Source organism: Mus caroli, unplaced genomic scaffold (genome assembly GCF_978045245.1).
Source record: "Mus caroli unplaced genomic scaffold, Mus_caroli_1 scaffold_18, whole genome shotgun sequence".
Lineage (NCBI taxonomy): Eukaryota > Metazoa > Chordata > Mammalia > Rodentia > Muridae > Mus > Mus caroli.
This window is the reverse complement of record NW_028227273.1, coordinates 90,720,329-90,746,786: the sequence shown is the minus strand read 5'-3', so window position 1 is coordinate 90,746,786 and position 26,458 is coordinate 90,720,329. Positions and strand designations below refer to the sequence as shown.

Here is a 26,458-nt window from a genome sequence, read left to right as displayed (position 1 = left end):
AACTGTTGAGCAGAGCCTAGAGGAAATGCTAACATTCACATAGGATCTTTTTTATTTGTTTGTTTGTTTGTTTGTTTATATAAGTACACTGTAGCTGCCTTCAGACACACACCAGAAGAGGGCATCAGATCCCATTAGACATGGTTGTGAGCCACCATGTGATTGCTGGGAATTGAACTCAGGACCTCTGGAAGAGTAGTCAGTGCTCTTAACCACTGAGCCATCTCTCTAGCCCCTCACATAGGATCTTAAAGGAAAAAAGGTTTATTTTGGCTCCTGATTTGAGGGGCTAGTCCATGCTGATGGGGAAGTCATGGTGGCAGCCGACTCCTTGGATGTGTTAGTGTGCCTGCCACTGGTGTTCTCACTATCTCCCCTCTCATCAGAACAGGAAGCAGAAGCAGATAGACTATAAGTAAGGCTCAAAGCTGACCCCTCGTGATCTGCTTCATCCAGCAAAGTCCCAAACAGTACCACCAACTGGGGACCAAATGTTCAGATACATCGGCCCGTGGAGCACATTTTACCTACAAAAAGCATAATACCTACCAACCCCTCTAGCTTTGTGTTTGACATAAAAATAATTGAGAGACTTCACCTGGAGCCTGGAGAGTCTCAGGATTTGGCCTCAAGATTCTGATGGGAAATTAAACTAGATAGCAAAGAGTTTCAACCTGAAAGACTAGGCTCCTTGAGAACATTTCAGAAAGGATTCCCTTCCCACCTTCTACTTCCAGGGGCTAGGGATGTAGCTCAGTTGATAGAGTGAGCGCTTACCTAGCAAACACGGAGCTCTGGTACCAGAGTCCCTCGTACTGCATGAAATGAGGCATGTGGATTCGTGCCTGTAATCCTAGCACTTGGGAGGTCGAGGCAGGAGTTCAAGGTTATCCTCTGCTATGTAGGGAGTTCAAAGCCCACCTGGGCTATACGAGATCTTGTCTATAAAATAAAACAAAAGGACCCATCTTCTATACAATGGAGGAGACATCACATCCTCGATACAGAGAGGAAAAGAAGCTAGCTGATGGTCCACTCTCATGGCTGCTTCTTGTTCTCTGTGGTTTGTCGGTCCATCAAATTACCCTGCTAGAGGAACTTCACCACTTTCTACCTAAAATATAGGAATGCACAATCGTGTCATATTCCCTGTGGGTCCCAAAGGGCCCTTAAATCCTGCAGGGTAGAAGCCAGGGTCCTGTCTCTCAAGGCCCTGGTAGCCTTGTCACATGATGCCCCTTGGATCCATCATCTAACCTTGCCCTTGCTATTCTTTTCTGACTAACAGGGCCACCTCCCTCCCTCCCTATCTTTGCCAGCCTTCCTAGGACTCATTGATGCAGCTGTGTGTGGTTCCGCAGCCTGGCACTCACCCCAGCATACAGTGGTTTTCCCTTCTCCCCAAGTGCTGCATTGGCCATTCTGTTCAGTGCAGTTTCCTCCCCGCCCCTCTCCCTTCCGCCCCCAAGTACTGGCTGGGGGATGGAACCTAGGCCCTCACATACTAAGCAAAGACTCTATCACTAGGTGGCACCCCAGCTTGCTTTCTACTTATAGGGTCCCATTAAATTTCGCAGACTGCCATTGAACTTGCAGTCTTTGTAGATTTAGCCTGAGTGGCTGAGATCACAGAGCCTGGGTCCCTCCTTGTTTCTAGGATATGGCAGTGTAGTTGTAAAGGCACAGACCTCACAGCTCCACTTTGTAGATTCAAGTACGGTCCTGGAGTTCAGAAATAATGGTCTTGAGCCTTATCTCTTCCCCGGGCTTTCCTCATTTTGAAATGGGGAAGATGAAGATGTTGAGAGTCAGGGTTTGGGGCATGTAGAGAAATGGGTGTGAAGTTCTGAGGTCAGTGCCAGGTTCACAGTAATAATCCCTTCGCTGTGTGTGATCAATCAGCTATTAGAGTTCACTACAGGAAACCACACACTTTCCCTTGAAGACCAGAGTCACATAATCCAATGATGATTTGTAGCTTCTGGGAGTTTACATGGGAAGGAGTTCTATACACACATAATATCCTACCATACTTTAGGGATCTGCAGTTGTTCTCCTCTGGACAATAGAATCTCTAGGCCAGGAAGATGTCACACCCCTTGTAAGCTTAGCATCCTCTCGGAGGCCCCAAAGCGCCAAGTGTTGTATAAATTCCTTTAACATTCCCAATCCTGTACTCCTGCAGAGCTTGTGCTATGTGACTGCAGTGGCAGAGAGCCCATCTTTCTCCAGAGTGGATGGACAGGTAGTGCATATGCCTCTATGTCTCTGTCTGCTCTGATGTGACATGCTCCACTGACCAGTGTCCTTGACTCAAGCATGCAGATATGGAGGGACATGGTCACAACAGTCCTAAAGTTGTATCCACTCCCAGTGCTCTGAGTGTCCCTTCTGTGTGGCCACTCTGTGCATGCGTCTAGGGGATGCTGAGATTTTCTTTGCTGTACAGCCTCCTAGAGACAGGAGGAAGAGCCCACCTGAGTGTGGCCTGCAAAGAGAGAGCTATAGCTCTGAGACCTGCCCCAGGGGTGCTTGAGCCCTAGTCTCCCCTCCCCCACACCGTCTCACTCTGTGTGTTCCATGGTAGCCGGCATCACCCATGTTAGCTGTTTTCTTCTAGGCTCTGAGATATTTCAGAAGTAAAAGACCCACATATCCAGAAGTCTGAGTGCCATTTTGATATGCCTAGCCTGTGGACTCATCTCCTGGAAGAGAGAGAGGGCATTTCTTTCTGTGGATAGAGCTTTGAGAACTCTTTGAGATTAAAGGCATCTCTGTTTCCCAAGCCTTGCTCCTTCTCACAGCTGCTTTTGGCTTCATCCAGAGAGTAATCTGCACAAAGGCACCGCTTCAGGCTTCAGGCTTCAGGCTTCAGGCTTCAGGCTTCAGGCTTCAGGCTTCAGGCTTCTTCAGGCTTCTTCAGGATTCAGGCTTCTTCAGGCTTCTTCAGGCTTCAGGCTTCTTCAGGCTTCTTCAGGCTTCAGGCTTCAAGCTTCTTCAGGCTTCAGGCTTCTTCAGGCTTCAGGCTTCTTCAGGCTTCAGGCTTCTTCAGGCTTCAGGCTTCAGGCTTCTTCAGGCTTCTTCAGGCTTCTTCAGGCTTCAGGCTTCAGGCTTCTTCAGGCTTCTTCAGGCTTCAGGCTTCTTCAGGCTTCAGGCTGCTTCAGGCTTCAGGCTTCTTCAGGCTTCAGGCTTCTTCAGGCTTCAGGCTTCAGGCTTCAGGCTTCAGGCTTCTTCAGGCTTCAGGCTTCTTCAGGCTTCAGGCTTCTTCAGGCTTCAGGCTTCTTCAGGCTTCAGGCTTCTTCAGGCTTCAGACTGCTTCAGGCTTCAGGCTTCTTCAGGCTTCAGGCTTCTTCAGGCTTCTTCAGGCTTCAGGCTTCAGGCTTCAGGCTTCAGGCTTTCTTCTGCGGGTCTGCAGCCTGTCGAAGTTGGAAACAGCATTTTGTAAAAACACCGCAGCAGGTTGGTGGCATAGGTGTGGCCCCCAAACCCTAGGTTCTGCTCCAAGCACCAGAAAGAAAGGAAAAAAGAAAAGAGAAGAAATGAATCAAACTGATTTCAGTGTTGGTTTTCCCTATATCTGTGAAGCACTCTGATTTCCTGTTTGATTCTCCACAGATAAATTCACTGTGAAAATCCTCACACTGGTAGGGTTCCATTTGTGTGGAATTTCACAGCCTGTGCCCACAGTCTAGCAATGGAGGAGATTTTGTTGTGTTTGGATAGGAAAGAGAACTCTCAAAGCGTGCAGACTTCCTGCCTGGACCATCCGTCTTTCTATTACTTCCTCATTATATTAGCAGCTGCCAGAGGATCCAAGATAAACCCTTTTTCCCAGGCTGCCCGAGAGGCCAGGAACAGGCAGGGCTGTTTTATTGCCTCATTATCAGGGCCGATCTCCTGATTTACACTGTAGACTGTAAACACCGTGGGCTTGTGTTTGCACACTTGTGAGTACTTCCACACCCACACAGCACATCCACACACCAACACTGTGTTAATCCTGTGGATTCTGAAGGAGATTTTGGAAGTATGGACTCAGGGACAGGTTCTTTTTGTAAGGTTTATGCCTTATCACAGCCCAGCAAGGCTTTTCTGATGTGATCAGCTGAGCCAAGGGAGCCACCAATATGTAAGCAAGTGCCCATCCCAACCCATCTTATACGCACACAAATAGAAGCTTTCACTAACAACACCCACTCCTGCCCCCAGCAGAATGTGTACTGATAGACTTATGGGTGTGCAAGGGACTCCTTGAAGCATGCTAGATGTCTACATGGAGAGCTCAAGGCAGGAAGAGATGTCAGAGCAGCTCGGAGCAACATCCGATGACCCTTGTCTTCTTTTCTGTACCTTACTCTCTCCTTAGCCCATAACCAAGACCTACTCTATGGCACCCCGTTTCTTGTTGCTCCTATATTTTGTCATCATATGTGGGCTTGCCACCAGGATGTATTTATTTGGAAGCATATATTGGAACTGGAAATGGTAGAAAATACCATTAATGCCATCACTGGGGAGGCTCAAGCACAAGGATTAGGGGTTTGGGCTCCACCTTGGCTACATACTGAGCTTGAGGCCAGCCTGGACAACTTGGCTGTACAAGACTGTGTTTCATAAAATGATGAAAAGGCCTGGGCTTGGTGGCACGTGTCTTTAATCCCTATACCCAGGAGGCAGAGGCAGGCAGACTTTAGGCCAACTGGGATACATACTGAGACCCTGCCCCCCCCCAATAAAAGGAAAATGAAGTCTATATGTTGTAATGATGTGGAATCATGTGTACCACATTGTCATTGCCACACACGCCCATCATTAATGAAACTGGGGCATCTATAGGGCTGTTTATATAGGAGCCACAACCTAGTCTAACCAGGTAACAGTGGATTGATTATATATATATAATTTTTAACCAATGGATTTATATATCTTGGCCTGGACCAGGGGTTGATTTTATATATATGACTCCACAGATAAACGGAGGACCTTGATGGCTGGGGGTATATTTCAGTGGTAACAGAATTTACCTAATGTGGTAAGGCCTTGGGCTGATCAGCACTGAAAACACACATACTCTCTCTGTGTCTTTGAGTCTATCACTATCTGTCTGTCTCTGTCTCTGTCTCTGCCCCCCCCCTCTCTCTCTCTCTCTCACACACACACACACACACACACACACACACACACACACACAATCTCTCACATGCCTGCCATGCACAAAGCCCTGGGTTTCATCCTCATAACACATACACACGTACCCTATTGTACACACACACATTAAATGTTTAAAAAAAAAAAGATAACCACTAGAAACCAAAGACCATCCTCTAAGGAACTGTCAGTTTGCTGCTTTTTATTTAACAATGTAGATCCCAGCGTTCCCAGTTTTCTAGTTTATTCTCACCCACCTATGCCTAGTGAAGAAGGCTATAGGGCTGGGTGCTCACATGTGACCGTGCTGGTCTTCCCATGCTTGCACAATGGGAAGTGGCACTATTAGGAAGTGTGTTGCTGTGTAGGTGGGTTTTGAGGTCTCCTAGTGCCCAAGTTCCCCACCCCCAGTGTGGAAGAGAGCCTGCCTCCTCCTAGCTGCCTGCAGAATAGAATCTTCTCCTGGCCACTTGCAGAAGACAGTCTCTTCCTGGCTACCTTCAGATCAAGATATAGAACTCTCATCATGCTCTCTGCCACTAAACATTTGAAACTGTATGCCAGCCCCAGTTAAATGTTTTCTTTTATAAGAGTTGCCTTGCCCACTGTGTCTCTTCACAGAAATACAACCCTAAGACAGTGACTGAATTTATTTTCATATTCGTCAGAGGGAGAGTAAATAATTTCACACATGAGCAAAGGCCAAATACTATGGTGGTGTCTCATAGGTGTCAGAGATCCATCAAAATGTGACACCATGAGTCACCCTTCAGGATACCTCTCTAATCCTAACCCTAACCCTGATGCCCACATGAACTTAATTTCTTCTCACAAGGTATTTCTATTCAGATCTTTGGATATTAAAATATTAAGCCAGTTGTCTGGTGCTTGTCTCCAAAATACTCACTCTGTAGGCTGAGGCAGGAGAATGAGGGGAGTTCAAGGCCAGCCTGGGCTACAAAATGAGCCCTCGTGTCAATAAATAAACCAAGAAATAAATGCAAAACTTGGGAAAAACTTCCAAGCTTAGAGTCTGTTAGGAGTATCCTACATTCTCTCTCCAGCTCCCACAAGTTCATGAAATCTGAGTCGAGGAAATTCTGGGCTAGAATTGAACCTCATCTTTTGCCCCTTCATGCTCCAGCAGAGCAGCCCCAGGTACACACTGTAACACACACACTGGGCCTTCTTGCCCCCTACAGCTCACTATTCATTTCCTCTCCCCCTACACATTCCATCCCCTCCCATCCTGCCCCTGACAAACCCTTTAGTGACCCTGCTAAGAAGCATGTCACAGACTCAGCTCCACTCTTTCTCCTTGCAAAGGTCCCTTCCCTTAACTGTGGCCCTGACTCCCCCATTTCTTCCTACTTTGTGGGTGCCTCCTTTTTCTTGTTTGAAAGACGGTTCACCAGGACAATTGGTCCTGGGTTCTCCAACCTATTTATGGAGTCCCCTCTGCCATCTTTCTCCACATCCCAGACAGGAAGGCAGTCATCTGATTCATGCAGTGATTCCTTCCAGTCCAGAACTGATCCAGTTTCTCTCTTCCCTTTTTTGTGGCTCTTACTGCTGCAAATGTTGTTCTTCTAATGTTGATCCTGCCAGTTCAGAATAAGACCACTACCAGAATTTAAAACCAATCTGAAGCAAGCTTTAATCGAATACTGGCCAAGTGGATGAACACGTACTAGGTCCATACCTTGGTTCCCAGGAAATGTCCATTAATCATTTTTTGTAGAGGCTAAAAGGGAAAAACCCACAGTTTACTTCATTTCCCATCAGGTCCAGTCAGGGGCAAGCATACATCTTGATATATATATTTCCTGTCCAGTCAGGAGCAAGCATACGTCCTGATATATTTCTTTCCTGCCCTCCTCCTCCTCCTCCTTCCTTTTTTTTTTTTTTTTTTTTTTTTTTTGGCTTTTCAAGACAGGGTTTCTCTGTGTAGCCCTGGCTGTCCTGGAGCTCACTTTGTAGACCAGGCTGGCCTCGAATTCAGAAATCCACCTGCCTCTGCATCCCGAGTGCTGGGATTAAAGGCGTGCGCCAACACCGCCTGTCTGGCTTTTCCTGCCCATCTTCTTCCTGCCCACATGGGATCAAGCACATCCAGTATATTTGGGTCAAACAAACAATAGCCTCCAGCGTTTAACTTTGGTTCTCACATTAGCATTTTCTCAAATATTTGACCCACCCACTAACAAAAGGTATGTACAAAGTTTCTAAATTTCTAAATGTTAAATGGACATTGTATTTTCTTTTCTCTTCTTTTTTCTTCTTTCTTTTCTTCTTTTCTCTTCTTCTTCCTCCTTCTTTCCCTCTTCCACCTCCTCCTCTTCTTCTCTCCCCCTTCCTTTTTCTTTTTTTGAAGGCAGCATGTGTGTGTGTGTGTGTGTGTGTGTGTGTGTGTGTGTTTATCCCATAGCCTAGGTGGCCTAGAACTCACTATAGCCCAGGTTGGTCTGAACCTCACCTTATAGCTCAGACCGTCGTAGACTTCACTTTGTAGCTCAGGCTGGCCTCGAACTTGCATCAGCCCTCTTGCCTTAGCTGTTGGAATCACATATGTGAGCCACCATGTCCAACTTTAACTCTTCCCATTTTAGATAGCTTACATCTCACAGGGTACTATCTGTGAAACCAGCGAGCTCATTGAAAATGCAAAATGACATAGAAGCCGAAAAGGTGAGATTAAAAAAAATAAACAAATAGAGGTATTGTCTTCCCATGTCCTAGTGAGTGCTATAGGGCAGGCCTGGGAAGACACACTCACCACTGCACACAAGGACCAGATGCTGACCATGGTCCTGGGTCCCTGGCCCCTCCCACACTTCTCTTTCCTATCTAGCATGGTGTTTGTTTGTAGAAAGCAGTGAGTTCTTTTCCTTTCTTCTTCAGGAACCTTTGGTGCTCTGGTCTAGCAGGGGACAAGTCTGTGTCCCATGTGACCTGCAGGTCACTGCAGTCTCAGCATGACCTCAGTTCCAGGCCTCCTCTCCTGCACCCTCTCTCTGTCTCCCCCTGTACTTCCTTGTACAGCCACTCCCATGCATCGAGGTTGCCTTCCTTACAGCTATGTCCCATGTCTTGGCACACAGCCACCTACTGCTCAGCAACACGGCTCAATCACGGTGTCTCTTAACTCTTCAGCTGGATTATGATCCCTGCAAGGTCATGGCTCAGGTTTCTCCTCCATTCCTAACCTTCTCTGAGGACAGGGACCTGAACTTTGGACCCCACCTCTTCCTATCACTTCAGTGCCATTACTCCCTTTGAAGGATGGCAAGGGTCATGAGAGCCTTCGCAGTGGCCGTTTGGGCAGAGGCAGCCATAGAGGCCATGAAATCTTGGGTGCAGCCTGACTTACAGATGTCTCGAGTGCAGCTTAACACTGCCTGTTACTAACTAACACATTAACACTTAACACTGCAAAATCTCCACTCCAGCTCAGCTCTGTGAAGCAGGGCTTGTCCCAGCAATGGTGTAATAATATAGTCTTTTAAAAATTTAATTGAAGAGCTGTTTTTTTTGTGGCAATTATGCTTTTGACTGATGACTACCTTAAGCCAATGTTGATACTTAACAGATTCATCAGCAAAGTGCCTAATTAGGGCTCAGAACATGAACATACCTGCATCTCTGGGATGACAATCTCCTGGATTGAGCAGGAGGCACTTACCAATCAATGCACCTACTCCCTAGTGGCAGCCAGGATGCTAAGGGCATTTCAAGATGCAGAGCATTCAGGAACAGATGGCTTTGAAGCACCAAAAGAGTCACAAACCTGGAGCTTCTCCCGAGTCTTCTTGGACTCTCTGTTAAAACTCAGCAGCAATGCTGCCCTCAGAACTGGAAAACAGAAGACCAAAATGAAGAACTGAACTCCCTCCAGACTTCAAACTTTCTAGTCCTGTGTCTTGAACATACACAGTTGACCCACACATCTGCAGGGACTGTTACTGGATGGACATCATTTGAAACTGCCTTCATGAGACCTGGTGACAGAGCTCATGAGTGGGGATCTTGCCTAGCATGGGCAAGACCTGGGTTTGATCCCTAGCATCACACACACACACACACACACACACACACACACACACACGCTCACTGAAACACATCTTCTTTGTGAAATAAACAGGTGCAGACTGCAAGTTAACTTCATGACCCCTACTGCAGGAGGACTTGTCTAGGAAAGTGAGTTGTTTAAATTTTAAACTAGCCCCCCTACCCCGGTTTGCATGTCAAACTTGGCAGGCCTGGTGAATGCCATGTGTTTTTAGTCCAAGAGTCATTTCACAGATTTCAACTACAGTATGAGTATGGCTTACAGTCTTTAGCCAAGAGTAGCTCAAGAGTCTCTGGGAGTGTTATGTGGTGGCCAAGGACCATAGCTGAGCCTGTAGGTATACGTACCCTATTGGTGGTGTTTTTCAGATTAAAGTGTTATTTTCACTACCCTAACAAGATATAGTTATTAAATCTTCTCTTGAGTGTGCATATGTGTATTGCCTGTGTATATGTGTATTTATGTATGTGTGCATGCCTCTGTATGTGTGTGTATATGTGCGAATGTTTGTGATGCATATATGTATTCAAGAATGTATATATATGTATACATGTGTGTCTCTGTATATATATGTGTGTATGTATATATGTGTACATGTGTATGCATGAGTATATGTATATATGTGTATATGTACATATGTGTATATGTATGCATGTATATGTGTGTGCATGTGGGTATGTATATGTGTGTGTATGTATTCATGTGTGTGTATGTATTCATGTGTGTGCATGCATATGTATGTGTGTGCATGCATATGTGCATGTGTGTATACATGTACGTGTGATGTGTGTATGTGTATCTGTGTATGCTTTTGTATATGCATGTATATGTATATATGTATATCCCTGTGTATGTGTGTATACATGTATATATGTGTGATGTATCTGTGTGTATATGTATGTGTGTGTGTGTATGTATGTATGTGTGTGCATGTGCTCTTTTAATATCTTACCTGCAAGAGTTGAGTTGGAGAGAATGAGACAGAGAAAAGATCCAAGTTCTCCATCCAAATCTTTGCTGTTCATTATTTGAGATTATTCCATCCTTTTAGTGTTTTAAGAGGCTCCAGAAGAAGAAGGAAATGCAGAGAGAGAAGAAAGTCATATTACACTTGATTCTCTCCCTCCTCCACCCAGTTTCCTCCTATCCTTACCAAGCAAAGTTTAGTCGAGGACAGAGAATGCCTTTCCAGCCTCCACCTTTTGGGGACCACTGCAGATGGCACAAGAGGAGGGGCACAAGTGTTGGATCCCTTGTTTTTCCTAGATGTTTGCTGAGGCCTGAGAAGGGAAGACCTGAGTGTGATGCCAAATCAAGCATTTCCATAGCGTGAGACACACAGACAGTGCTTAACTCAATGAATGCGCAGCAGGAACACTAAGACGCAGATGCCCATCCTGAGGGATGAAGTATCTTTGCCAGTTTGAATTCAGGATGTTTCCTGTCAAAGCCATTCTGTGGTTCTGCTTTGTTATGGGCACCATCTAAGCTGGTGGTGACTCTTATCATTCCTGTTCCAGTGTTCTTCAAAGCTGCTTTGAAGCCATTGGTTTAAACCAGTGAAGAATTTGAAAAGCCTGTGCTTTCATTGGAGTTTAATTAAAACACCCTGGGCTTTCCAGGAGTGGCACTGGGAAATTGCAAACTCAGAAGCCTAGAATTGGGCCCAGGAAGAAGGCCAGAGTTCTGGCTGCCTTCATTCACAGCCTACCTGTCCTTAAACTTATCACAATCCTAGTAGAGGATTGATCAATGGTTTGATTAGAGATCTGGGGTTTTAACTAAATAGAGACAATTTCAAAGTGTTCATAATACTTTGAAATCCTTTGTATTTCTATAAGCATACTTATTATGCACCTACTATGTGCAAAGTAAATGTGAGTGCTGGAAATCCAGCCTTGAATATGACTTTAGCACTTGACTCCTTGCCTCATGGAACTCTTAGCTCTGTGTGGTCCCTCTTGGTCTCTAAGGTCATCTTAGAGATTAGCGTAAACTTGACACTCACAAAATTTCAAATAATTAGGGGGAATGTTTTTAATATAGCACCTATCACCAATATATAGTTTTAAACTGCATGTATATTTATTTATACTTTTGTAATTTATTTTAAATTGATGCATAAAAACATAAGATTCTGCATACTGGTGAGAGCCCATGTTATACATGCATACATTTCATGATGTTTAAGTCAGGCTAAGCACACTTATCTTCCTAAGCGTTGTTACTTCTTTAGGGAAAGACTTTTACAATCCCCTTTTCTTTCATTTTGAAATGTCTGATACGTTGCTGCTATCCCACTGCAAAGCAGCACAGCAGAGCCTGTTGCTTGCATCTGTCTGTCTGTCTGACACTCTGTCGGCTGGCATTTCCCCTCCCCTACCTTCTACTCTGGCAGCCTCTGATCACCACCCCCTCACTCTCATAATCTGTAAGATCAGCTTTTCTAGATACTACCATCATGGAGTGATATCCCTTGGTTCTTGGCTCCTTTATGTCTCACTTATTTCACTTAACAAAATGATCAAGTGTGTGTATACAAGAGTGTGTGTGTGTGTGTGTACATGCTTGTGTGTGTGTAAATGCTTATGTGTATGTATACATGCTTGTGTGTATATACAAGCTTGTGTGTATGAATATATGCTTGTGTGTGTATATATATATATATATATATATATATATATATATATATACATGCTTGTGTGTGTGTGTGTGTGTGTGTGTGTGTGTGTATGTATACATGCATGTGTGTGTATGTGAATGTATGTATAGAGGCAGGAGACCAATACTGGGTGTCTTCTTCAATTCCTCCCAACCTTATATGTTAAGATAAAGCTTTTTAGTGAACCCAGCACTCACTGGTTGATCAGTGAGTTCCAGGAATCTGCCCACCTATACCTGCCCTGAGCTATGGCTACAGATGTCCATGGCCATGCCCAGACTTTTCTATGTGGGTCTTAGGATCTGAACTCAGGACCTCATTTGTGTGTGTCAGGTACTGTACCAACTGAGCTGTCTCCACAGCCTAATGCATCACCTTTGATTCTATCCAGGTTACCAGAAATGACAGGAATTGGTTTTCTTTTCACGGCTGGCTAGTAGTCCACTGTGTACATGCACTGTAATTTCTGTGTCCCTGTGTCCTTTGGTGGACATCATGGTTATTTCTGTTTCTTAGCTGTTGTAAACGGTTCCTAAGCAAGTTATGCCTTCTGGTGTTAGCTTTAAGTCTTGCTATCTTCTCCGTAGTACTGTGCTTTTCTCCCCGTCTTCTGTTGAATGGTGACTGATTTTATCACTTTCAGCCCTTCAATTTTTTTTGACAATTTGTTTATTCAACATGTACATGCTTTTAGTGTATTACAGTGGACAGCTGGCCATTGGAAACGTGGACATGCATCAAAACCGTGAACTACTGGGTTTTACTCAACTGAAAGCAGTCTGTTTTACCACAAACGATCCATTCACAGTTCTAAGCCACTCCCTATGAAAGGATGATGGTGAAAATATATGTCAGAAACAGCAGGGCCAGAAACGCTAGGGCCTTTATTGTTGTTGGGATTTGTTTGTTTTTTGCTTTGTTTTGGAAACATCTAATTACTAAATCTCACACCTGAATTTCTGAAAGGCAGAAGCCCCCAAGCCACACATTCTGTGACTCATGTATAGACCACCTTGCTGTGGACTTGAGTCTTTCCTACCTCCATAGCCATATTCCCCAGGAGCATGTAGGACATATGGGATGTCTCTGAGTCTATAGTAACAGAATGGTTACACTATATATTTTATAACACCGGTTATAAGCTGGGTAACAGTATAGACTAACCTATGATGTCCATGTTACCTCTGTGTTTCTGTAAAGACCTTTCAGAGAATGGCAGACTTTGAATAGATGTTGGGCAATGTAGTTTTGTTTAAAATTTTGTTACCAAAGAAAAATTTCCCCTGCTTCTATGAAATATTTCTAATGATAAGATTCACGAAAGGTGATTATATTTTTAAGAACCAGACCACCCTCCCTTGAGAAGTCAGCTTCCACACTTGGGTATGTTTTGCTTACTGCAGCTTTTCTCTGAGAAGCTCACAGCTCTTCGTGTCTTTTTCTTTCTGGGTGCTTCTCTTCTACATCTTCAAGCTTAAACCTATATTAAAGTATATTGACCAACCCCAACTCTGCTTTAAAAAAGTCCTCTTTGGTCCATCAATACAACGCGAGAACTGCCCTGCAGTGACTCTCTGGATCCAGGAGTTGTAGTCTATCTCTGTCTGTCTATGTCTGCAGTCAGGGGCAGGGGTTGTAGTCTATGTCTGTCTGTCTATGTCTGCAGTCAGGGGCAGGGGTTGTAGTCTATGTCTGTCTGTCTATGTCTGCAGTCAGGGGCAGGGGTTGTAGTCTATGTCTGTCTATGTCTAGAGTCAGGGGCAGGGGTTGTAGTCTATGTCTGTCTATCTATGTCTGCAGTCAGGGGAAGGGGTTGTAGTCTATATCTGTCTGTGTCTGCAGTCAGGGGCAGGGGTTGTAGTCTATATCTGTCTGTGTCTGCAGTCAGGGGCAGGGGTTGTAGTCTATGTCTGTCTATGTCTGCAGTCAGGGGCAGGGGTTGTAGTCTATGTCTGTCTGTCTGTGTCTGCAGTCAGGGGCAGGGGTTGTAGTCTATGTCTGTCTGTCTATGTCTGCAGTCAGGGGAAGGGGTTGTAATCTCTCTATGTCTGTCTGTCTATGTCTGCAGTCAGGGGCAGGGGTTGTAGTCTATATCTGTCTGTGTCTGCAGTCAGGGGCAGGGGTTGTAGTCTATGTCTGTCTGTCTATGTCTGCAGTCAGGGGCAGGGGTTGTAGTCTATGTCTGTCTATGTCTAGAGTCAGGGGCAGGGGTTGTAGTCTATGTCTGTCTATCTATGTCTGCAGTCAGGGGAAGGGGTTGTAGTCTATATCTGTCTGTGTCTGCAGTCAGGGGCAGGGGTTGTAGTCTATATCTGTCTGTGTCTGCAGTCAGGGGCAGGGATTGTAGTCTATATCTGTCTGTGTCTGCAGTCAGGGGCAGGGGTTGTAGTCTATGTCTGTCTATGTCTGCAGTCAGGGGCAGGGGTTGTAGTCTATGTCTGTCTGTCTGTGTCTGCAGTCAGGGGCAGGGGTTGTAGTCTATGTCTGTCTGTCTGTGTCTGCAGTCAGGGGCAGGGATTGTAGTCTATGTCTGTCTGTCTGTGTCTGCAGTCAGGGGCAGGGATTGTAGTCTATGTCTGTCTATGTCTGCAGTCAAGGGCAGGCCCACCTGGCTTTAACAGGATTCCTTTTGCTTTAAGGAAGTCGTCTCTGCTGAGCTCTCATCCACGACCTTAGCTCAGCTTTTCTTGTCCTGGCTTTGGGTTCAAATCTAACATTTTGTGTATTCTACACAAGTCACCCATGACTAAGACACTCCTCAGCCTGAATGCATTTTTTTCTCTTTTGAGACGTGATCTTTATATGTTGCCCTGGCTCTAGCCTCAACTGTATAGCTGGCCTTGCGTTAGAGGCCATCCTCCTGCCTCACCCTCTCCAGTGCTAGGATGACAGGCATGCACCACCACATGCAGGTCTGAATACAGTTTTAATTCTAGTTTGTGGGTGGGTCTCTGTGAAGAAGATGCAAGCTTTGGTTTCTTTCCGGGGAGATGCTGAACGGTTGGTTGGCTCTTTTTTTTTTTTTTTTTTTTCTTGGATGCACCATGATGTGCTGGGAGGGCAGAAGCTCTCTAGAGCTCAGATGTGAGGTGGGCCTCCCTGCCATCTTGTTCCTTATGCTTTAGAGACTCAAGTCTCCTGCATAGATTTCTTCTTCATGAGTACCTTCTAGGTCATAATTACTAAGTGAAAACAAATCACAGGATGCCACTTTTTACTCCATGGTTAGAATAAAGTAACATCCAAAGAATCTGCAGTGAGTCTCTTCATGTTGAGCTAAACCACACCAGCCGTGAGGAGAGTGTGGCAGGGGGTTGGGAGGAAGGAGATGTCCCCAGAGGCTCCTCCATGGGGGCGGGGTGTTCACAGAGGCTCCTTCAAACATCTTTCAGAGCTCTGCAGAAATGGAAGCAATCTATTGTGTCTGTGAGGAAGGCACACCCCTGTTGCCCAGCTTCCCTAGACATGGAAACCCAGTGACCCAGTGCAAGCCACACCAGCGCCCACTCACAGCGCAATAGGCATTTCCTATTTCTGATCCCAGCCTTCCAGAACACTTCCTGAGAGGTGGAAAGCTTGATTTCTCTCCCCTGATACGTTCTTACTGCACACTAAATGACTCCAAGTAATTAAGGAAGCTTTTTGCAGAGAGACTAAATAGATCCAGGGGATGTATAAAAGCAGATGTGGGGAGGGGCACATTAGTGTTGAGGGTGCAGTTGTGTTTGACTCTAAGGAATGTTTCCCAGTTGCAAAGAAAACTTGGGAAATACCAGGGACACATTGCTGTACAATGCCATTTTCTAAGGTCCCATGTAGCCAGTTTGTTTATATATTAAAGAGTTGCCTTTTTTTAAAACCTTGAGAATTCCAGAAAGTCCATCTATATGGCAGGTTACATATACACTTATTTATGACCTGGAGAAACTTTATATTTAAACACTAGAAATGTTAATGTTTTTTCAAATGTGTATTTCCCGAAGGCTAGGGGGATGAACAAAGCTGTTATATGTTTGTAAGGACTCTTCCCAACAATCTCATGAAATCCAGCGCAATGGTGCATGGCTGAGGTCCCAGATACCTGAGGCAGAAGGATCTCAAGTTCAAGAGTTTCCTGAGGTTACAGAGTGAGTTCAAGCCCAGCCTGATCAACTTAGTGAGACCCTGTCTCAATGTAAAAATATAAAAGGCCTGAGGATGTAGTGCAGTGGTAGAGGGCTTGCACAGCGCATGAGAAGCCTTAGATTCAATCTCCAGTACCCATACACCCTCATACACACACAGTTATACACACACACAGTCACATACAGAAACACACACAATTACACACAGATACACAGAAACACAGTCACACACAATTACACACACAGTCACACACACAGTCACACACACTCACAAAAACAGAGACACACATAGTCACACACTTGCAAACTCTCATATACACACATACACACAGTCACAAACACACTCCCCCTCACAGAAATATACTCACAAGGGGCCCACACACAATCACATATTCATGCACTTGCACAGTCACACACACAGAGAGACACAATCACACACTGACACACACACTCACCCATAGTCACACATATACAGACACACACAAACATACACACACACACACACTCACAAACACACACCCCTCATCAGTGGTACTGGTCCCACTTCGTACATGAGAGAAATGATGTTTCAGAAGGCTAATTGGCCCTACTTCAGACAACTAAAAGTAACAGAATGGCATTTCTGCCGGCTCCAGGGTTCACCTTAGTGAGCTTGTGCTGTATCGCCTTGCTACAAATGCTAAGAACAGTTGCTTTCATTATGCTTCATCATGCAGGCAAGGGCAGTATCCACACGGTAGAATCCTATGCACTTATTTTGATTAACACTATGTAGCACCATATTCAAAGGGCTCCCGAGTCTCCTCAACCAGGACTCCCACAGAGAAGCCGAGTGCAAGCTGACCTATTTCCCAGAATGCTCTACCACCCTATCATCTCTATCATTTGAGTTTTGTTTTGTTTGTTTGTTTGTTTTTGGTTTTTCGAGACAGGGTTTCTCTGTGTAGCCCTGGCTGACCTCGAGCTAACTTTGTAGACCAGGCTGGCCTAGAACTCAGAAATCCACCTACCTCTGCCTCCCGAGTGCTAGGATTGAAGGTGTGCGCCACCACGCCCAACTTGTTTGTTTTTGACACAGAGCCTCCTCCTTCATTGTATGTCAGACTGGCCTCAAACTCACTGTGTATCTGAGAATGACCTTCAACTTGTGATCTTCCTGCCTCTTCCTCCCATGCACTGAGATTGCAGGCTGGAATCCCCATGCTTTGTTTATCCTGTACTGGACATTGAACCCTGGGATTTCTGCGTGCTAGGCGGGCGCTTCACCAGCTGAGCCATGCCCACAGTTTACCTCACGTTCATTCAGTATATTCAGTATAATTTCCTTGTTACCCTCTTTCCACAGCCAATGGCTCAACAGGCACACCGGTTCCCGCTTATTTAATTACTACAGGGCTCCCGATGGAATACCTGCTTAGCAGGCCCCATTCTTGATCCTCAGCACTGCGAAGTAAACACAGAAGAGAAATAAAGGCTGCGAGCCCGGCGTGGTGGCGCACGCCTTTAATCCCAGCACTCGGGAGGCAGAGGCAGGCGGATTTCTGAGTTCGAGGCCAGCCTGGTCTACAAAGTGAGTTCCAGGACAGCCAGAGCTATACAGAGAAACCCTGTCTCAAAAAAAAACCAAAAAAAAAAAAAAAAAAAAAAAGAAATAAAGGCTGCTGCGTAGTTTTGGATCAGACAGAAAACAAAGGAAGAAACACCAGGATGCAATGATGATTTAACTTGCAACAGAATCGCCCATTTTCCCTTTGATTCCCACTTGGATGTAACACTGGTACTGCAAAGCATCCCTGAGGCCTTTCTCACTGTGCCAAGATGCACATCTTCTGTCACAGCCATGGCCTGAGGCTGCCAAGCTGGTGCTGGGGCCACGTGAAAACTGTCAGCCTGAGGGAGGAGCAGATAGCTCCAGGCCCAAGACTGGGCTTGTTTGCTTTCCTCGTGGATAGCAAGCGGGATGCTAAGTATGTAGTTAGTGTTCCCTTCACCTCAGCTCCCAGCAGTGGTCTGGAGAAGGAGCAAGACTCAAATTATGCTACTCTGGACTAGAGTTTCTCCAAGGCAGGGCCTGTGCCTTGGTGTTCCTGGGGGGTCTTGCTCCGTGCCTGACTGTGACTGCATATCAAGGAGTTAATGTTTAAAAGACAGCAGGATGTGAGCTGCTTATGTACATAGGAGGAACAAGGGCTCCTGACTTTCTGCCTCTGACTGTTTTTGTGAAAATATTACCAGAAGAGTGTTTCAGCTCCCAGGTTTGGAACCCACAGGCCAAACTTTCTTTCTTTTCATTTTCTTTTTTTAACATTTGAAAGATGATTTTATTAAAGTCATTGCACTTGGTCATTTTATTGCTACAGCATGAGGCCATTCAATTGTAACACTTCTCAATTCTGATTGTAAATATTGTCTCATTCTGCTCATACATTTCAAGTTTAAATGCAAGCATAAAACATTCATCAAAAAAATCTACAGAGCACTTCGGAACATATTTCTTGTCTGTGATCACAATTAGGAGTGTAAGGAGTCCTCTGTTAAGACCGGGCCCACTCTCTTTGCATCTCCTGATTTTCTGTGAAGTCCTGTACAGCTGTATAGAGGTAATACCTTTATAGTAAGAAGCAAGCTCAGTGGTCACAAACACACCAAAATAACATTGAAATCCTGTTAGAAACTTAGGAGTACTGTGTTTCAAAGACCAGCAAATCTGAACTATACATTCACTATGCATTCACTAATAATTTGGCAATGACAGATTCAATGCTGTCTTTTATACTAATATTGGGGGAAGAGGGATTTACCTCTAAGTAAAGTTGTTATTAATCATTTTCTGACTTTAACTTTAGAAATAGTAAAAGTTCCCATATCAAGGGCAAATACAGGCAAATTACTCTTTTAAAGGAATTATTTTTCCCTTTAAGTTCAAGCTTGTTTGTTTTTTTTTCTGAACTATTTTGTAAAGGGCATAAAATATAGAAAACAGACAGTAGGACTTCTCTATTCTGACTGAGATGGCAAAAGTGTGTAGGGATGACTCATGGCTACTCTGATTGTGTGGACTACTGCCACCAAAGGACCGCTGTTTCCTTTCTTGTGGATATAGGGCCCCTATGCAGCACAGGCTGGCCTCAAACTCATGGTTTCTCTCCCCAGATCTCCAAGTTTCAGGCATGTCATCACTACACGTGGCTCAAATGAACCTTTAAATAGCATACAAGCATTAAACTACATGTGCTCCTGGGGCTGAGATCACCGGCCAGGTTAGTGACACAGTGGGTCAGGAAGGAGCCAAACTGCAAAGGAAAACTTAGTATACAATGAGGGGCTGTGCTTCTGTTTTTTCTTACTTGTGTTTATAACACATAAATTCATTTTTCTGTTAGTTATCTGCTTTTCTAATTTCTTACATTTTAACTAGTATCTATGGGCTACATATTTGTCCAAAAAGCATAGTCACTCCCCTACTGTTGAACGTGTATGTTACTTTTTACTGTTATTAGACCTTTCCCTCCCAGCAGTATGGGTGGAGACAAACCTCCCATTGGGAATGCAGGAGATCATTTCTAGAATGTGGGGGAAGTAGGAGATGAAACTTAGGGTGAGGCCCCTGTCATCTGAGGACTGTTATTACATTAATAAGAAGCAAATACTTCATTGACTAATTACTTAAAAATAAAATGGAGCAAGTTTGTTCATCACTAACCTCTCATTAGATGAGCTCAGACTTGAAATGGTTAAAAAGGCTAGGCACACTGGGCATGCCTGTCATCCTAGCACTCGGGAGGCAGAGGCAGGGAAACCGGAAGTTTAAGACAATTTTTGCTATATCACAAGGTTAAGTCCAGCCTGGGATATATAAGTTCCTGTGTCAAAACACCTAAAATGCACACTCTATGTACAATCAGCTCTCCCCAGAATCTAATCAAGTGTAACCTTGTGCTGGCATTCTATTATTTTCTACTTCAGTTCTATTTTACTTGAAGTAACACAAGAAATCTGACTTTAAATTTTTTTTTCTATTTTAAGATTAAAATGTAAAGAAAATGTATTGGTTTTTTAAAAGCATGATAATTTACAATCTGACATTTATTTTCTAAAGTAAAGCTTAAAGCCTAACTTTTTTTAACAAATAAAATCATTTCACTTTTTAAAAATTAACCTTTGTGTTTTTAAACATGTCGCCCTACAAGATACAACATTTTTATGTTCACTCGGTCTGTAGCCATACCTAACCCTGATAGTGGCTGAGCCAGTCTAAGATGTTCAACTGTTGATTGTGATGCTAAATAAATGGCTCAACATCCATTGTGGAATGATCGTCAATATGGTCAATTAATAATACTCTTTTTCACTTTACCTAAGTAACGGTGAAAATATGTCTAGGACTTAGTTTGTTCTGTGAGATAAATTATGCCTGTAAAACCTAGTATTTACACAATAGCTTTCCAATATAGAACCTCATTCTGGAATTTTGAAAATATCTGGGTTTAGGTCTGTTTCCTAAGATTATCATTAGTGAAAATTAAAGAAAGGGTACAATGAATAAAATACAAGATAATGAAATGAGTAATATTTAAGAGTGTAGAATGAGCATAAGAATACAACAATATGGCTGGTGTTTACATATTCCACATGTGCTGCGGGGTCTAGACACAAATAAGAATTAGCATGGCAGTTTTAGATTTCTTAGGCCACATGAATTTAGAACAAAGCTGCTATTTTCTCAAGATTAATCCAGTACAATTTAACTAGCTTCCTTTAATGAATCCTATAGTGAGCATTATAGAACACTCTAGAAGTTGGATTTATTGTTATTATTTCATTAATGATTAAATATGCACGGTGAGGAACCTGGTAACTAGGACTCCTATTTTATCACCCAGTGCACAAACAGCACTGCAGACAGACAGGCACAGCAATGTAATCCTGGGTCAGAAGCTAAAAGGAAAGTGTGCGTGTGTGTGCATGTGTGTGTGTGTGTGTGTATGTATGTGTGTGTGTGTGTATGTGTATGTATGTGTGTGTGTGTGTGTATGTGTGTGTGTGCATGTGTGTGTGTATGTGTGTGTGTATGTGTATGTATGTGTGTGTGTATGTGTATGTATGTGTGTGTGTGCATGTGTGTGTGTGCATGTGTGTGTGTGTGCGCATGTGTGTGTGTGTGTGTGTATGTGTGTGTGTGTGTGTGTGGTGTAGTGTATGTATACAAGGTCATGCCCTATGCAGTACAGGAAAGCAGTGACTCTACTATAAAGCTAACCTGTCCTCAAATAGTTTATCTTACAGCTTATTTGTAAAGATATGATAGTTATAGTATAGAACTCTTTAAAAATAATACAAGTTTCAATAAAAAACTATTATGAACTTTCTTTCCTTTTTATACAGATTCAGTAGTATTTAAGCAAACAATAGAAATGTTTGCAATCCCAGCACAGTAAGAAATAAGACCTCTTCTTTTTTTTCATATTGGCAAAACAAAATTTATAAAAAAAAACCTGTCACCTCCAACTTTTCGGAAGATGTCACAGTTTATGTCCTCTTATTTCTTCATCACACCACCACATCTGTTGTCTTTAACAGGTCAGTTAGGTTCATGGACCCTTAGGAACACTGGGTCCACACCACCTCAAGACAACAGAACAGCTTTCTTCAGCTTTGCTATTTCCAACTCTAGATTACTTCGCATGGCCTTCTCTTCTTCTAATTCTTTTTTTTTTTTAAAGATTTATTTATTGATTATATGTAAGTACACTGTAGCTGTCTTCAGACATTCCAGAAGAGGGAGTCAGATCTTGTTACGGATGGTTGTGAGCCACCATGTGGTTGCTGGGATTTGAACTCCAGACCTTCGGAAGAGCAGTCGGGTGCTCTTACCCACTGAGCCATCTCACCAGCCCTCTTCTTCTAATTCTTTGTGTAGCTTTTCCAGTTCTTTCCCCATGATCCTTTTTCAGTGCATCTACAATACACAATAATTCAATAATCTGGGCTCTAAGTTCGTCCATGGAATTTTTTTCCACCATCATCTGCTTCTGCTTTAGCTTTGAGTTATAACGAAGTTAGGAAAGCAGCTGTATTTACTTTAGAAGCACTTGAAGGTGTTGAAAGAGATGGCTTTGAAGAATAGCTTGCATCCTTTTTAAACTCCAAAGGCTTTAGGTTGCCACTATCATCTTCTTTTGGTAGCTTCAAGGCTTTTTCTGGGCTTTGGGTTGGAGGATGTCCACCACCATTGAAGCGACCAGGCAATCATCTTCCAGGCATCTTGGGTCTATTAGCAGTGAGATGTAACAAGTTCTCTGAGGAAGCTATGTCATCAAATATTATATCATGTGTTTCTTTTGAGTTCCTGGCTACAAAGGCATCAAGGTCTACTGATTTTGGTCTAACTGGCAGTTGTTCAGGATCTAGCTTTGGTTTTGATACCGGCTCAGTATCAATCTTTGAAGAAATTGTAGAAACTTCTCCGTTAATTTTGGCTGCTGGAGGTGGAGGAGGGACTGGCTTTTCTGGCCACTTTGGGTTCACTGTTCCAGGCAGCCTCAGTAAGTTAGTGGCTTTGGTGGGTGGAGTGGGCTTTTCGGGTGGACCTGAGGAGCAGCTGGTTTAGAAGGTTTCTGTTCTAGCAGTGATTTGTCATCTTTTCCTTCAGCCTTTAGAGGAAAAGCTTTCTTCTCTGCGACTAACAGGTCAGGCTTTGGAGCTGCAAAAGGTCCCTTTTGCAGGAGGAGGTGGTTTCTTTGGTTTTGCACGCCTTTAATCCCAGCACTCAGGAGGCAGAGGCAGGCGGATTTCTGAGTTCAAGGCCAGCCTGGTCTACAGAGTGAGTTCCAGGACAGCCAGGGTTATACAGAGAAACCCTGTCTCGAAAAACAAAAAACAAAACAAAACAAAACAAAAAAAAGGTCTTTATCTAGTTTACTTATCTGAACAGCAAAGTTATCTGGAAGTAACACTCCTTCTTTACCGTTCAGTTCACCCTTCCACCAGCCTGCTTCTCCAGTCTCCTTACTTATCAAATGGATAATCTCCCCTTCTCTAAATGTAAGTTCATCTTCATTGGTTTCTGCATAAGGAAATAATGTTCTACAATATTCTTTAGCTTTAATCTTGCCATCAATGTCTGGCTTTGTTACCTCCACATTCTGAGTTCTAGATCCCAGTGACTGTAGGATTAAAGGCTTTTCTGTTTTGTTTGTTTGTTTGTTTGTTTGTTTTTTCCTCTCCTCTGTTTCACTACTGGAAGTTCTTGTCCTAAGTTTCACAGAGCCTTCTTTAATGATGTCTCCAAATCCAATTCCTCGGATTTTCTTTGGCTGTGCAACTGATCCCGGAGCAGGTTCACTCCCATTCCCCAGAGATGGCAACGGTGAGGTAGGGCCAGTGAAAGGAACTTCTGATTCCTCCTGAGCGTTGTGAGTTTCACCATCCTCTGTGAACTCTAATTCTTTCACAAAGTTTGAGGGAAACAGTCCTAGCTTATTGTTCAGGGTTCCACTCCACCAGCCTTCTTCTACCTCTTCAATGACGTCAGTGACATTCCCCACGATCAATTCCAGTTCGTCCTCATTTTGTGGAGAGTAGTCAAAAAGAACTTTACACTGATGCGTTTTTGTCTTCTTCTTAAAATAGCTTTGGTTTGTGGTTGTGGCTGAATTCCTCCGGCTGGAAGTCCATACGTGCTGATTCGCTGTACAAGACTTGCTACATTTTCTTGCCTTTCCCGTTTGATGGGCAAATTGTCATCCTTGGGTTCTGTCTCTCGCTTAACTTCCTTAACAAAATTGTCAGGGAACATCCCTCGTCTCCCATTTAGTTCTCCTTCTAGCCATCCTTCTTCCTGTAGTTTTTTTTTTTTTTTTTCACATTTCTGATGATTTCCCCAACTCGGATAATTAACTCATCATCATGTACAGCATCATAGTCATACTCCACAATAATAGTCAACCATACTGTGGCTCTGGCCTCGGCCGCAGCCCGGGGAAGGTGGGGGAGGGGGGCGGGGGTGGGGGTGGGGGAGCGGGGTCCGCGCCTGCGCACAGGGCGCACTCAGCCAAGCTCCCGGGCGGCTTCTGCTCGCCGCTGGCTGAGGCACTCGGCGGGGTCTCGCACGGTCAGCCCGCACCCGCTCCCTCGGAGGCAGAGCGCGCCAGGCTCGAGAAGGCGGTGGCAAGCCACGGGGCCCGGTGTGAAGAGAGTCGGGGACCGGCTGGGGCGAAGTCTCGCGTGAACCCAAACTTTGAATAGAAGAATGTACAACTGAAGAAGCCCCAGAAAATAGTGTGTGTGTGTGTGTGTGTGTGTGTGTGTGTGTGTGTGTGTACAAATAAATTAAAAACACAGTTTGAGCAGTAGTTATTTTCAGCAGTTCCAAATTGCTCATGCTTTTTAAGTGGCCCCGATAGTCCTTGCCCTAAAGTCTGGAATCCTTGACAGGAGCAAGTTCAGGCAAACCGTTGAGGTTTTTCTGACCCTGAGCCATCTGCTTGTTCAATTGTATGTTTATGTAGCACAGGCTGGTAGGCCCTCAGGCTAACAATGAGCCTCCATACTTGCCCCCCCCCCCATGTACCTCCAGGATCCTTCTTTATATACCTGCTGCTATAACCTCCCTTTCATTGTGAGGAGGAGAGGGATTTCTGCCGCATGGCTTCCCTCACCATTGGGTGAACTTGGCTCATCCTCAGTGTGTTCACCAAGTGTGGAGGACTGGAGCGCAGCCTCTAAGTCCCACCAACTGCTTGTCCGGGATCATTAGGAACTGTGAGCTTGGGTGGTGTCATTTTTTAGAGAGTAGAGAGGTTTTGGATCCATGTAGGGCTCCTTTTCAATCAACATAGAACTTTCTGGCTGGGGATATCACTTGGTGGTAGAAGGTGTGCTTAGCAGCTTCATCTGTAGCACCTAAACAGATCCCTGGGCTCTATCCCTGGCCATACATGCCTGTCATGTCAGCATATGCAAGGTAGAGGCAGGAAAATCAGGAATTTGAGGCCATCCTTGGCTACATAATGAGTTTGAGGCCAATCTAGGCTATGAGACCCTGTCTTGGGGAAAAGATAAAGCCAGGTAAATCCTAGCAATTTGAATACAGATGCAGGAGGATCAGGAGTTCATGACCATCTGCAGCTGTAGTAGTGACTTGGAGGCTAGCCTGGGCTACATGACACCCCAACTCAAAGAAACCAAACCAAATGTATTAAAACAAAACTTCACATCAAGTTGTTGTTGTTGTTGTTGTTTTCCATAAATGATAAATTGGGTCAGACTTTTTGAGGAATTCTCCATGGGATTAGCATTTCTTTGTGGCCACTGCTGGATGAGTATGCATTTGCAAGTACCAGATAAAGTGGTGTGGGATAAGAAAGAGAGGAGAGTGACAGCTCCTAGTCCTGAGTGTCAGCTTCATCTCTCTCAGAGCTGCTCATTTGTCCCAAGTGGGTTGTTTGTCTGTCTTTAGTAGGCGGTTCCATGTAGGAAACATGTAAAATGGCACAGAAGCCTTATGAAACATCCAAGCATAGCCCAATCTGCTGAGGGAGCAGGGGTTGAAGTGGGAAGGAGATAATTTGCAAGACTTGAAGAGTTAGCTATCAACTACATTGTCTGCTTTTTCTCTTTAAAACTGTCTGCCCAAGTGACTGTTCTGAGTGTGAAGAGATACCTCGAGTAAGGCAACTTATAAAAGAAAGCATTTAATTGGGGGTTTGCTTACAGTTTCAGAGTGTCAGTCCATGACCATCATGACCAGAAGTAGATAGACTTGGTCCTGGAGGAGCAGTAACTGAGAGATCTAAATACCCACAAGTTGAAGGGAGGAAAAAAGGGAGAAAGGGAGGGAGAGAGGAAGAGAGAGAGAGGGAGGGAGAAAGAGAGAGAGAGAGAGAGAGAGAGAGAGAGAGAGAGAGAGAGAGAGAGAGAGAGAGAGAGAGATGGATGGCGTGGGCTTTTGAAATGCCAAAGTCCACCCCCAGTGACAATCTCCTCCAACAAAGCCACACCTCTTCCAAGGCCACACCTCTTCTAAGGCCACACCTCTTAATCCTTCCCAAAGGTTTCCACCAACTGTGGGATATGAATGCCACATGGGAATAGATGCAGTGGGAAAGTGAGCTCCCTAGAGACAGCCTACCACCTTACTTAGCTGTAATGGGTGCATTCTGGTGAGGCACAGCCCCAGAGACTTTGTCCCGGGATTGTTTCTTGCTTGTTTCTTGCTGCTGATGTACTTTCTCATGTTTGTCATTGCCAAACTCCTCATTTATTTGTCTCAGTGTGAGTGGACACCAGAAGACCCTCACTGCCTATAGCCTAGTGTGATTACTTCCTTCGTGATAGCCCACCCTATTGGGCACATTTCCTGCAGATCAACATGAAGGTGAACTTTCATGAATTAATGCTGTTGAGATGAATTAATGACTTGATAGAATTCCTAATTTGATTCAAATAATTTTA

The 26,458-nt window shown here is 44.3% G+C and overlaps 1 pseudogene; it reads right to left on the bottom strand.

Annotated features, from left to right (window-relative positions):
• Positions 1-21,610: 21,610 nt before the first annotated feature.
• Positions 21,611-26,240, bottom strand: LOC110283894 (CD2-associated protein-like; annotated as a pseudogene).
• Positions 26,241-26,458: the final 218 nt, after the last annotated feature.